This window comes from Monodelphis domestica, chromosome 3, assembly GCF_027887165.1.
Source record: "Monodelphis domestica isolate mMonDom1 chromosome 3, mMonDom1.pri, whole genome shotgun sequence".
NCBI lineage: Eukaryota > Metazoa > Chordata > Mammalia > Didelphimorphia > Didelphidae > Monodelphis > Monodelphis domestica.
The window spans coordinates 363918446-363933240 of record NC_077229.1 but is presented as its reverse complement, the minus strand read 5'-3'; positions in this window follow the sequence as shown (position 1 = coordinate 363933240).

Genomic DNA, 14795 nt, shown 5'->3' with positions numbered 1-14795 from the left:
TTTATTTCAATGCATTATTGGTTTTATACCTCATTTGCACTCACACTGTGGAGCATGGCTAAGGTAAGAGAAAATACATCTAAATTCTTGAGTAAGAACCTTTATATTCTACCCCTCTTTAAAGTGACACTAATTATAAAATATTTTTGATTTTCACTAATTATAGGATATATATATATACATATATACATATATATTTGAAATTGTAGCACATTTCACATAATTACATGTGCAATTTAGTTTTCCTAAGCGCATGTCATCTACGTTAATTGAAAGATTTTAGGTTATTACATTAGTGTAGGTTTACTATGTCCATTAGTTCTAACTGTAACTGCCAGCCCCAAAAGCCTTGGACTACAAAAACTACCATTAGTATTTAAATATTATGGGACTTAGTACATATGTCTCATTTGAAGAAATGGAAACATGGATATGTACATAGTGCCACAGAAACACGTATTTAAAGCTGAATGGTGCCAAAAGAGAACACAGGTCAAAAAGAGAAACCAGTGCTGCTAGGATTGCTGAGACATTTTGAAATTTCTACACCAATAAAAAAAAAGGACTTGAACCTAGTGTGAAAATCAAGGTTGTGAAATTTATATCAAGTACCCAATAATTGGCTATTCTGGCTCCATATCCTATCCCTGAGAAGAAGCAACAAAAGAGGAAATATATCTGACCAAGGAATAAAAATCTAGTCGCTTTTTCTAAATTTCTTGTTGTGATGGTTGACTGAGGTCATGGCTAGTGAATGGGTAAGTGCATTATGTTGGACATGGATTACTTTCATTGGGCATTATTCAAAGTCCTGTTGTAATTTTGAATTTTTTCTTATTTAGAATTTTTTCATATAAAATTTAGGATTGGATGTTTAGAAATTTCATTCAATAGTTTATTTAATTGGCAGTGATTCATATGCCTCATGCCTCAGACATGTCTTCTGAGTGTGATTTCAATGTTTTTTTTAATATCCTCCTCAGGAGGGAAGGTGTTTTTATTTCATATGAGAGAAAATTTTTAAGTCATTTTCAGAAAAGAAATTTGCTGCCTCCTGGAATCCAGATGGTGATGCCATGGAGACCACATGGATATTGCACACTACTCCAGGAGATCCTGTGAGTTAAAAACCTGGGTGAAAAAAGTTGAACATTGGGGGGTTTAAAAAAATTCATTTCTTTTGTCAAAAATTGATATATTTCCTATATATATATTGTTGTGAAGAAGAGGACTGTCCCTGATTTCATTGTAAAAAAGTGCCAAATGTTTAATTTTATTTTGTTTTAAAATTTGTTGTTACTTTCCCCTTGTATTGATGTATATTTTATTTTGATTGTAAATTTATTTGTCTTTGTTTGATCCATTGGGGAGACTAATCTCCCAAAGAACCAGAGGGCAGAATGTGCATTTTAAAATAACTCTGAATCCTGGGAGACTACATCTCCCAGGACCCTCTACCCCAACTTCTTCAGACACATTCTACTTCCTTTTTGGGAGATGTCTGAGAAGATATAAAAATAAGAGAGAAGTGCAAGTTTTGGCACCTTTTCTAGAGAAGAGACTTGCCCTGGATAATAGCTTTTGGTCCCTGCATACCTGAGAGAGATCTAATTTTCTGTAGTCTTCCAAAAGCTTTATTTTCCTGACCCAATAAACCTAACTGGCTATCCCTAAAGTCTGACTTAATTCAATTTAAAACTAACCCTAGCATAATTATATACAGAAGGAAAATCTTGGTCAATTTCCCTATTGGGCTACCGGAGCAGGGGGGGACCCCTGCTACCTTTTTTCCCTACCTTTTTCCCTCCATTTTCCAATCAACAATAGTTAAGCAATGTTAGCATAAGTTAAGTAACATTATTCAATCCATTATGATTTCATTAATATTTTATCCAATGAATGTGTCCTTGGTATTTTTGTTCAGACAGTTTAACCTGAAGTCCATTTCTCAAACACCATCGTTCTTTGTGCATCAAGCATACCCAAGTATCTTGTACTTCATTTATCCCTTTTCTTTCATTTTTACTGATACTCAAGAAACCTTGTTACTCAGACATGAGGCACACACTTGTCACTCAACAAACTTCTATAAAGAACAATGAGATTTTTAGATTTATAATGAGGGCACTCACAAGGGCACTTCATCAGAGTCTGGCTTTATTGTAAGATTGGATCCCTCTCTCAATAAACATATATCTTTTTGGCTTAGAGAGTTGGTTTTATTTTTTGGCATCTCTGCTAATAAGTTTTCATCACAGCATTAGCCTTGTATTCATTGAAGTCAGATGATATTAATTTGTTTCAAAATTGACCTTTAAAAAAGATTTTTAAAAAACCTGTATAAAAGTGCTTAATAAATACAAATAAATTTATGGATTTTGCCTTGAGGCCAATTTAATTATTTCTAAAGTGGATAGGACATATGAGTTAGTATATTTTTGCAATTTAAAAATGAATGAACTCCTGGATTACCTCTGCCAAATACCTTCAGTGTTCATAGTCATGAAAAGAGTTATAATATGAAGTTGATTATGAAAAATTGGATGGGACATAAATGAATGTAATACTGTGTAATTAGAATTTTCTGTCCCAGAAATCTCTTTTCCAACTTCCCATCTTCATTTTTACATTACGTCCTTATATTTTGGAGATAAAGTTTGAGGGTAGTTCTGCCCTTACTCTCTGCTCCCAGGAATGTGGCTGGTGGTGGTTGGGGGAGAGTCAGGCAGGAGAATTTTACTCATGTGGCTTTAATCAGGCTTATACTTTGTTCTTTTATTTCTTCTACTTCAAGAGATTACTAATGAATCTTATAAAATATAATACTTGGAATTATTGGATATTAATTCAAATTTTACAATACAAATATATGCCACAATATACATTCTGGCATACAGCATATGTCTGGATTCCCCTTCATGAAGTTGGAAAAATTATAGAACTAGGAAATATAGTTTAATATATTTATTTTATAGATAAGGAAATTGATGTTCAGAGATAATACATGATTTCATCAAACTAAAAACAATGAGTTAATGGAAGAACCATTACTTAAAACCTATGGACTTGCTTAATATTCTGTTCTTACATTAGGACTTCCTACTGTCTATTATTAGTAGTATCTTGAGCCCTGGAGCCAACTTTCAGTCCAGTGGTCAGCAGTGAAGAAAGGTCAACTCATTGCTATGAGAACTAGATATTCTTTTAAAATTCTGTATTCAGGAACATACACTCAACAAAATAAACCCTTATTTCAATACGTAAAAGTAACTTTTTTCCTTTTCAGAAAATTAATCCATTTGAGGGAAAAATAGATTTATTCTTGAATTTTATTTTGTTTTATTCCCTAAATTAATTCTAGCTTTGGTAGAGATTTTGTTGAAGCTCTCCAAAGATGTTATTTCATGTAGTTACTTCTATAGTCATAGTATTCTATTGTTATAAGCTTATATATATATATATATATACATATATATATATATACACACACACACATATATATATACACATATATTGCATTATTTACTTTTTAGTCTGCATGATAAAGCAATGTAGAAAAGCTAGATGGAGAAATGTATACATATTTGGTCAATATCAGATACTGGAATGTGAAAATTTAGAAAATTTAAAAAATAACAAGATCTAAAATAAATCCAATTTTGAATCTAAAAGGAAACAATAAAATAATGTTATATTCTATGACTTATTAGACTTTGGAAATTATGTGTGGAAAAAGAAGATTTTTTGCAGATATCTTTTTTTATTTCAAGGAGAAAGAAGGAGGTACACATATGTCTGATTATAGAAAAATAGCATTGGCTAATATTATCATGTCTCAAGCAACTTCTGCAAGCCACAGATAATTTTTCCATGTCTACTTAATTTGAAAACTATTTATGAACCTGGTACATATATAAGGAAAGTAGTTTTGGTTATGACAATATTTATTTGATTCATTAAGAAGAGAAAATTTCCTTGAAATAAAAGCAACAATTACCACAGATAAACAATCAATTTGGGCCCCTTGTTCCTAAAGTATCTTCAACTCTAATCACTTGTAAATTCTTATTCCTTCCCTTTTCACAATTAAATGTACTGACACTTTAATGATTAAAACTAGAATTTATTACACATAAGACTTAAATGTGAGAGTGTGGGATATGTGAGAAATAGTGTGATGTGCTTTTTTTTAATAGGCAATGGGTGTTAAGTGACTTTCCCAGGGTCACACATCTGGGAAGTGTCTGAGGCCAGTTTTAAACCTAGGACCTCCTGTCTCTAGGCCTGACTCTCAGTCCACTGAGCTACCCAGTTGTCCCCAGGTAGTGTGATATTCTGATGAGAATTCTACATTTCAGTCACAGACAGACCATGGTTCACTTGCAAGTATTCCACTTACAAGACGATGATTCAACCTGGAAAAATTGCTTCAGATATCCTATCTTTGATTTCTCATTTTGTAAAGGATGATAAGGCTTACATTTTTATCAACAGAAGATCATTGTAAAGAAAGGACTCTAAAAATTAGTATGACATGTGAATAGAAACTTGTCAATATTTTATAAAATTGAATTTAGAATCATAAATATTCAGACTGAAAATAGCATAGAGATAATTTTGTCAATATTCCCATTTTATAGAGAAGGAAATTTGGGCTCCAAGTGGTTAGACAATTTGTCCAAGATCAAATCATTGCTAATTTGTGAGAATTTGTCTTCTTAGTCCAATAGAGCATGTCTTCTTCTATGTAGAACTACCTTTAGCTGTGGCTTTTCTCCATATCTTAATTTCACTTTAATAATCATTACTATTAAAATATTTATGGTCAAATTTAAGAACTTTCTAAACATTGGTTGTGCAGTTGATGTAGCATTTCTCATTTTCCTCATACATGATAAATCATGCAGCAATTTAATAAATTAATAAAAAATGTATATTTAGACAACTTTTTAGAACAACCTCAAATACCAAATGGCCCATGTCAGAGTATTGCATGTGCTTATTTTTTTTTTTTTGGCTATCATTTGTACACAACTATGAAATGGAACATAACCTTTGTAAAAGGATTGGTCTGTAGGTTTTCATTTCTAGGAAAACATGCTGGAAGAGATTATTCCTCGATACATCATTTATGGTTTAAATTTGGTGATCTTCCTGAACAATATCTCCCACTCATTTTAATGGGCAATTATGTCAAGCATATAAATCTTAACTTAATAGTGCTCACAGTTCCACTGCAATAAAAATGTCTGAAACCAATTTTACAATGCTTTGGAAAGGAGATTTATTATTTGGCATATTTAATTTCAAGACAGTATAGCTCTTATGGAAGAAAGAAAAATTTCAATATCATACAATGCCCTATAAATTCACAATGACAAACTAATTATGTTAGATGAAGCAGCACTCCAACAAAGGTTATTCTGGTATTCCTTTATTCTGGTAGTTCATAAATTTTCAGAGCTTAGATTAAAATTCAATAATGGGAATAAGAAATCACACAAAAAAAGAAAATACACAATATTTGGTAGGATCAAAGTAACAGAAGTTTGTAATTAGAGTGCATCATAATGATAATAAAGAAAAACCTGTGTAATTATCATATTAAAATATTTTCTTAGAAGATAAAATTTCAATTGCTAAAATTTAGTTTGTTTTTATACACAAATATTTCATTTTGTTACAATTCTAGATTTAAAAAGTTTATATAAAATTTCATACTTTATATAATTACATTTCAAAATATATTTGCATGTGACATTTTGCAAAATAAATAAAATTTAATTTCTTATAACAATTATGATTTATTTCAAGCTTAAATATGACAATATTTATGCTTTTTGCTTTTTCTAAAGAAAGAAATAGCAATTTATGCATATTTATATAGTTTAGGGGACAATTGCTACAAAATTGTGTCAAAATACTTGCACATGGAAGTACACCATTCTAGAATTGGAAGGGACATCCAAAATTATTTTGTCTATCCTACTCATTTTACAGATAATAATTATAGCTCATGTCTATACACATGTTTGCAATGCATTTTCTTCACAATGACCCTGTCAGGTGGGGAAACAAAAACTTACTTTACTGATTTTTAAAATAATTTTTATTCTTTTTAAAATAAGATATGTAAATTTCACAGCAAGAAATTGAACTCAGAGCTTCTGAGATCAAGGCCAGTAGTCTTTGTAACACACTGTACATATTATATATAGTCAAATAGGTTTCACTAATTTTATTCATACTTTCCACTTGTGATGAACTGTGTGTGTATATATATTCACCTCTTTATTCAGTTCAAATGAGAATGTTTAAGTGTCAGCCTCTTGTTTAATACTTTAAAATTTGTAGAAATTTCTTGCACACTCCAATATGTGAGACATTTTATAACCTACCTTTTACTTTCCTTTTACCCAAAATTTTACTCTTTTCATCCATTTCAAGATTACACAGAAACAAGAGAATGACTCTTAGTCCCTCTTTCAAATTAGACAGACCTCTATGATGTCAATGGTGATAGGGTTCAGAATGACACATAATTTCCTCAAATCAGAATATAAAGAGATTAAACTTCTTTAGTGATATTGCATTTATTTGTATTTGTTCTTCACATTTCTCCCTACTACTTTATTTCATTATCTAAGCTGGTATATAGTGTAATGAGTGAAAGATGAAATAATTGAGGAATAAAAAGTTCAATCTTTGGAATTTATTGATTTAGTAGGAAATGAAAAGCAATTGCTTAACAAATTGAAACCAGGCCCCATCCTAAGCTTATTACAAGACCATTGCACAGGGAGACAAATGCTTATACATTCAAAACAATTAGTTAAATAAGAGCAATTAACTAAAAGAAAGCAATACTACATTAATTATCAGATTTCTAATTGGATGAAAATTGGGGACTTACCAAGTTGGGAGCAGGAAAAACAAATAGGTAAATAAACACTTTGAATTCAGAAAAAAGAGGTGTCCCATTCTTCCTAAGTGTCTTTATACAATAAAAATAACATGAAAGCAATAACTGGTTTGTAGACAGTTTTGAGAAAAGAAATATGAGGTGGAGGGTAGGGCAGAGTAAAGATGGCAGAAAGGGTACACATCTGATCTCTACCAAATTACCCTCCAAAAATGATGTTATATTGCCTTAGTATGAATTCTGGAGAGTGTAACCCACAAAAAGATAAGGTGAAGTAATTTTCCAGCCCAAAACAAATTTGAAGGCATAAATGTGTCTAGTGTACCAGGATGGAAGAGTAGCACAAGTGTGTGAGAACAGGTGCCATCACAGCAATAGGCCTTGAGCACAGCTAACACAGGAATAAAGGCTTCTGGGGCTCTCAGAAACAGATAATAAGGGGAGATCAGATAATGGCTGAGAAGAAGACTATAGCAGTCCCTTTGCTGCCTCTAGGTGAAAGACTCTTGTCTCATTGCCCATACACAGAATTAGTTTGCAGACTTGAGGAGCTATCTCAGGATGAGGAAGAACGCTATCAGACATCAACACTTGTGGCCATGGGGAATCAGGGGATGCTGTTCCAAGGGGGAAAAAGGTGTGAGGTTACCCTCCAACTAGAACACAGGTCTGGAGTATATTAAGCACACCTCCACTTACATCAAACTACCTTGGAAAACCTGAAAGCACAGAGATCCCCAGAGCTAGGTCTGAAGGCAGCAGCACAAAAAACCTGAAACTTGGAACAGGACTCTTTCACCACAGTTACAGAGCCCAACTTTAACTGTTTTTTTTTCTTGATTGAAAGAAAAGAAAAAGACTGAGAAATGAGCAAACAACAGAAAAAGAAACTCAACTTAGAAAGTTATTTTGCTGACAGAGAAAATCAAAATACAATCTCAGAAGAAGACAACAATACCAATATTACTGCATCCAATTTCTCCATAAAAATATAAATTGTTCTCAAGCCCAAAATCAATTAGTGAAAGAGCTCAAAAAAAATTTGGAAAGTCAAAGAAGAGAGGTGGAAAACATTGGGGAAAAATGAGTGTAAAAGGGAAACCATGAACAAAGAGTCAACATCTTGTTAAAGGAGACACACAAAAACAATTGCTGAAGAAATTAATACAATAAAAAGCAGAATAGACAATTCATGAAAGAGGCTCAAAAATCCAATGAAGAGAAGAACTCTTTAAAAAGCACAATTTTCCAAATGGTAAAAGATATATAACAATTCACTGAAGAGATGAAATACTTGAAAGTTGAAATGGGCTCTATGGACAAAGATACATAAAAATTGACTAAGGAAAAATACTTTTTCACAAAGTAGAATTGACCAAATAAAAAAGGAGGTTCAAAAATTCACTTAAGAAAATCTTGTGTTAAAAATTACAATTGGCAAGCCATTTCCCAATTGACAAATTGTCAAGGGACAAAGTAAGCAGTTTTCACATGAATAAGCACATGAAAAAGTTTCCTAAATCTCTCCTGATTAGAGAAATGCAAATTAAAACAACTCCCAGGTATAATCTTACACATAGCAGATGGGCCAATATGACAGCAAAGGAAAGTGATAAATGTTGGAGGGAATGTGGCAGAATTAGAACACTTATACACTGCCGGTGGACTTTTGAATTGCTTCAACCATTCTAAAGGGCCATTTGGAACTCTACTCAAAGAGCTTTAAAATAATGCTTACCCTTTGACACATCCAAGCCACTGTTGGATTTGTACCCCAAAGAGATAATAAGGAAAAAGTCTTGTAAAAAATATGTAAAACTGTGCTCTTTGTGGTGGCAAAAAAAAACTGGAAAATGAGGGGATGTCCATCAACTGGGGAATGGCTGAAAAAATTGTGGTATCTGATGGTGATGGAATATTATTATGCTGAAAGTAATAATAAACTGGAAGAATTACATTTGAGCTGGAAAGACCTCCAGGAATTGATGCAGAGCAAAAGGAACAGAACCAGGAGAACATTTTACACAGAGACTAATACATTATAGCAGAATTGAATGTAATAGAATTTTCTGCTAGCAGCAATGCAATTACCCAGGACAATCCAGAGGAATTCATAAGAAAGAAAGCTATCCACATTTAGTGATAGAATGGTGGGAGTAAAAACACAGAAGGAAAACATATGGTCTATCATATACTTTGATGAGAATATGATTAGGGTTTTGATGTTAAAATATTACTCTATTGTAAATATGAATAACTTGGAAATAGGTTTTGAACAATGATACATGTATAATCCAATGGAATTGCTTGTCAGTTCCAGGAGGGGGACTAAAGGGGGGAGGTCAGAATCATGAATCATGAAACCATGAAAAAATATTCTAAATAAAGTTTTTTTTAAAAAGAAGAAAGAAAAACAGAAAAGAGACATATAGCTTTTAATCACTATTAGAGAAATCCAAATTAAAATAACTTTGAGATACTACCACCTAACTATCGGGTTGGTCTTTATGACAGTAAAGGAAAATGGCAAAAATTGGAGGGGATATGGTAAAGTTGAGACACTAATGGCCCATTGAGGGAATTGTGAGCTGATTAATCTATTCTGGAGAGCAATTTGAACCTACACCTACAGGACTATAAGAGTATTTATCCATTGATCCATCAATAATAATACTATATATTCCAAAGACAGCAAAAAAAACAGAAAGAAGAAAAATCTATATGTACGAAATATTTAAGACAACACTGTTTTATGATGGTGGGGCAAAGAACTGGAAAGTGAGGGGATAGCCACAAATTGATGAATGCCTGAGTAAGTTAAAGTATATAATTGTAATGGAATATTATTGTGCTATCAGAAATGACAAGCATGAGGAGCTCAAAAAAACCTGGAAAGTCTTATATGAACTGAAACAAAATAAAATTAGAAGAACCAGGAGAAAATTGAACAACCTCAGTCTTTGGTTAAGTATCTTTATTATTATATTAGCTCATCCTACCCATGAGCAATTAATGTTTTTCCAATTATTTAGATCTAGTTTTAGTTGTGTGGAAAGTGTTTTGTAATTTTGTTCATATAATTCCTGTGTTTGTCTTGGAAAATAGATTCCTAAATATTTTATATTGTCTAGGGTGATTTTATTTGTTTTTTTTTGTTTTTTTTTAAATATATTTTATTTCATCATTTCCAAGCATTGTTCGTTAAAGACATAGATCATTTTCTTTTCCTCCCCCCCACCCCCCATAGCCGACGCGTAAGTCCACTGGGCATTAGATGTTTTCTTGATTTGAACCCATTGCTTTGTTGATAGTATTTGCATTAGAGTGTTCATTTAGAGTCTATCCTCTGTCATGTCCCCTCAACCTCTGTATTCAGGCAGTTGCTTTTTCCACTCCCATAGTTTATCCTTTGCTTATGAATGGTGTTTTTTTCTCCTGGATCCCTGCAAGTTGTTCAGGGACATTACACCGCCACTAATGGAGAAGTCCATTACGTTCGATTATACCACAGTGTATTAGTCTCTGTGTACAATGTTCTCCTGGTTCTGCTCCTCTCGCTCTGCATCACTTCCTGGAGGTTGTTCCAGTCTCCATGGAACTTCTCCACTTTATTATTCCTTTTAGCACAATAGTACTCCATCACCCAGCTACCCAGCAAAACTGACTATATACTTCCAAGGGAAAGTATGGGCATTCAACAAAATAGAAGACTTCCAACTTTTTTGCAAAGAAAAGACCAGAGCTCTGTGGAAAGTTTGATACCGAAAATCAAAGAGCAAGGAATACCTGAAAAGGTAAATATTAAGGAAAGGGGAAAAATGTTATCTTCTTCTTTTACTCAAACTCTCTTCTATAAGGACTACATTTATATCAATCTATGTATACTAACATGTGGGGAAAATGTAATGTATAAATAGGGGGTAAAGAAAGACCAAATAGAATAATGGTCCTCACACAAAGATTCACGTGGGAAGGGGAGGGGAAGAAAACTCCTATAAGAAGGAGAGGAAGAGAGGGGGGGGTTTACTTAAACCTCAATCTCAGGGAAATCAACTCTGAGAGGGAAAAACATCCAGATCCATTGGGATCTTGAATTCTATCTTACCCAACAAGGGTAAGGAGAAGGGAAAACCAAGGGGGGGAGGGGGAGAGGGAGAACAAAAAGGGAGGGAAAGAGAGGGGGGAGGGGGAGGGAAGAAAAAGGTAGGGACTAAAAAGGGAAACATCAAGGGAGGGGACAAGGGGCACTGATTCAAAGTAAATCACTGGACTAAAAGGTAGAGCCGAAGAAGAAAAGGTTAGAATTAGGGAAGGCAATCAAAATGCCAGGGAGTCCACAAATGACAATCATAACTTTGAACATGAATGGGATGAACTCACCCATAAAACATAGACGAATAGCAGAATGGATTAGAATCCAAAACCCTACCATATGTTGTCTTCAAGAAACACACATGAGGCGGGTTGACACCCACAAGGTCAGAATTAAAGGATGGAGTAAGACCTTCTGGGCCTCAACTGATAGAAAGAAGGCAGGAGTGGTAATCATGATATCTGATAAAGCCAATGCAAAAATAGACCTGATCAAAAGGGATAGGGAAGGTAATTATATTTTGTTAAAAGGGACTCTAGACAATGAGGAAATATCATTAATCAACATGTATGCACCAAATAATATAGCACCCAAATTTCTAATGGAGAAACTAGGCGAATTGAAGGAAGAAATAGACAATAAAACCATACTAGTGGGAGACTTAAACCAACCATTATCAAATTTAGATAAATCAAATAAAAAAATAAATAAGAAAGAGGTAAAAGAAGTGAATGAAATCTTAGAAAAATTAGAATTAATAGACATATGGAGAAAAATAAATAGGGATAAAAAGGAATACACCTTCTTCTCAGCACCACATAGCACATTCACAAAAATTGACCATACATTAGGTCACAGAAACATAGCACACAAATGCAAAAAACCAGAAATAATGAATGCAGCCTTCTCAGATCACAAGGCAATAAAAATAATGATTAGTAATGGTACATGGAAAACCAAATCTATGGTGATTTTAAATGGAATTTCTCTTTCTAACTTGTGTTGAAATATATAGAAATGCTGATGATTTATGTGGGTTTATCTTTTATCCAGAAACTTTCCTAAAGGTGTGAATTATTTCCACTAGCTTTTAGTTGATTCTCTAGGTTTCTTCAAGTAGACCATCATATCATCTGCAAAGAGTGATAGGTTAGTTTCCTCTGCCTATTTTAATACTTTCAATTTCTTTTTCTTCTCCAATTGCTACTGCTAGTGTTTCTAGAACAATGTCAAATAATAGAGGTGATAATGTTCATGTTCATCATGTTATGAAAGAAGGTACATATCACACTAGAGAAGATTTCATTGAGGAAATAAAGTGAAGAATGATATACTTCAAATGGATTTAGATACTATCAATTCCTTCCATCATGGTAGATATCCTTTTTCATCATGAGTTCCTTGGATTTGTCATGGATGAGCATTGCTGATAGTAGTTAAATCACTCACAGTTGATCATCCTAAATTATTGATGTAACTATGCAAAATGTTCTGATTCAGCTCATTTTACTTTGCATCACTTCATATAAGTCCAAAATTTTTGTTGTCATTTTGTTTTCTATTTCTTATGGAGCAAAATTTATTCTGTGGCAATTATATACCACAACTTGTTCAGCTATTTCCCTGTTAATGGACAACACATCAGTTTCCAGGTTTGCCACCACAAAATTGCTGCTCTAAATAATAATTAGGCCCGTTTCCCTATCTTTGATCTCTTTGAGATGGAGAACTAGTACTGGTCAAAGTATATGCACAGTTTGATAGTCCTTGGTGCATGTTTTAAATTGCTCACCAAAGAGTTTGTATTAGTTCACAATTCCATTAGTAGTATAGAATTGTCCTAAATTTTCCACATCCCTCCAATATTAATTATTTTCCTTTTCTCTAATATTAACCAGTCTGATAGGTGTGAAGTGGTACTTCAGAGTTGTTTTAATTTCTATGTCTACCTAGTAATGATTTTAGGCATTTTTACCCAAGAATAGTTTTATTTTCTATATCTCAGAATGGTCTTATATAATTTTAGCAGTTGGTATTTGGAGAAAGCTTTGTAGTCTTATACATTTGACTTGATTATAATTGAGAAATGAAGTCTTTCTTGATTTAATTCTAATCTTGATTGGATTGGTTTTGCTTGTTCAAAATATTTTTATTTTAATGTAATCAAAGTCATCTATTTTGTATCTCATAATATTTTCAATGTCCTGTTTGATAATAAGGTTATCCCTTATCCATAAGTCAGCCAAGTAAACTATTCCATGTTCCTATAACTTTTAATAGTATCACTCTTATTTATAAATCATGTATCCATTTTGACTCTATCTTAATATATGGCATTAGGTGTTGGTTGTGCCTAGTTTCTCCTATACTGTTTTTCCTTTTATTATAGCAGTCTTTTTTCAAACAATGTTCCTTGCCTCCTTCATAGTGATGGTTGACAAAGAGTGTGATTATCACTTTATCCTTGGAACTGAGGTGTATATGATATTTGTGGAGGATTTATACCTTACTGGTATGAGGTCTTATGAATTCCTTTTCAGGACCACTTATACATCTTTGGAAAGTACTTTTCATTCAAGTTTCACTTCTTGCTCCAAGAAACTATAGCATGCTCAGTTGTCACACTCTTGTAAAACAATTTGGGGAAATTGTTAAACCTATTTGAGTATAAACAAAGGATTCAAATTCATTGATAAGTTAGGATTATGTCTACCCCCAAAGAATGAAGACTTCTCCCAGTAGAATGGGTAGATGTGATCAATTTGTTCTAACAACATGAAGGTAGCTAATGCAGGAATTATAGAGTGTTTAGAGTCTGATCAGAGAGGAATTAAATATGTCAAGGTGATCCATAGCATCCCAGGCCATGAGTAGTCATCTTGAGTTTGATCTTGCCAATAGACTTTGATGACTTTGGAAGAGAGAGTGAAGCTGCTGACTGGATGCAAATCTGCCACACTTAAATCCAATTCATATTGAAGTCAAGATATTACCCATAGACTATTTTATCAATTTATTATTTAACTACTTTACTATGTTATTATTTCACTACTTTACTACCTTACTATTTTACCTTTCTCAAAGATAAGTCAGTTTCTGTCTTACCTACCCATCTTATGGAAATGGATGAATAACAAAGTAAGAGATATGTGGCTAAACTGGGAGTTGTAGAAACAACCATGAATACAGTTGGCCCAAGGAATTATGTCATATTCGTATTGTACTGAAACATCAGTGAAATTCAATAGGCTTCTGGGTGTTTAAACAGCTATTTTAAAAGACTTCACTACTCACTTAATATGATGTGAGGAAGTGACTAGAAAAATTGAATTAAAAATTGTCAGCTTTACCTAATGCTGGCCTATTTACCATTTCCACCCCTCAAAATTTGGCTTATACAGAAGGGCTTTCCAACCTTTTTACTTTTAACTCTATTGCATTCACTTCATTAACTATTTCCTTTTTATTGTGCACATAGCTTGTTTTGCATACATTCATTTGCACATTGTCTCTATGCTTGGATGGTAAGCTCTTTGATGGCCATAATTGACTGTAGCCTCTTTTTGTATCTTTAGCACTTAGCATAGTTCCTGGCATAAATTAGACACTTGATAAATATTTATTGATCAATTAATTGAGTGTGGGGTATAGAATTGAGGGAAGAGAGGAGTTACTGACTGTAGGCTAAAAAATAATAAAATAGAAAGCAGCAACAATGAAGCATTCAAAAGCCTTTAGGAGATAATAGAATGTTCAAAGAGAAAGTGATGATTAGGGTAG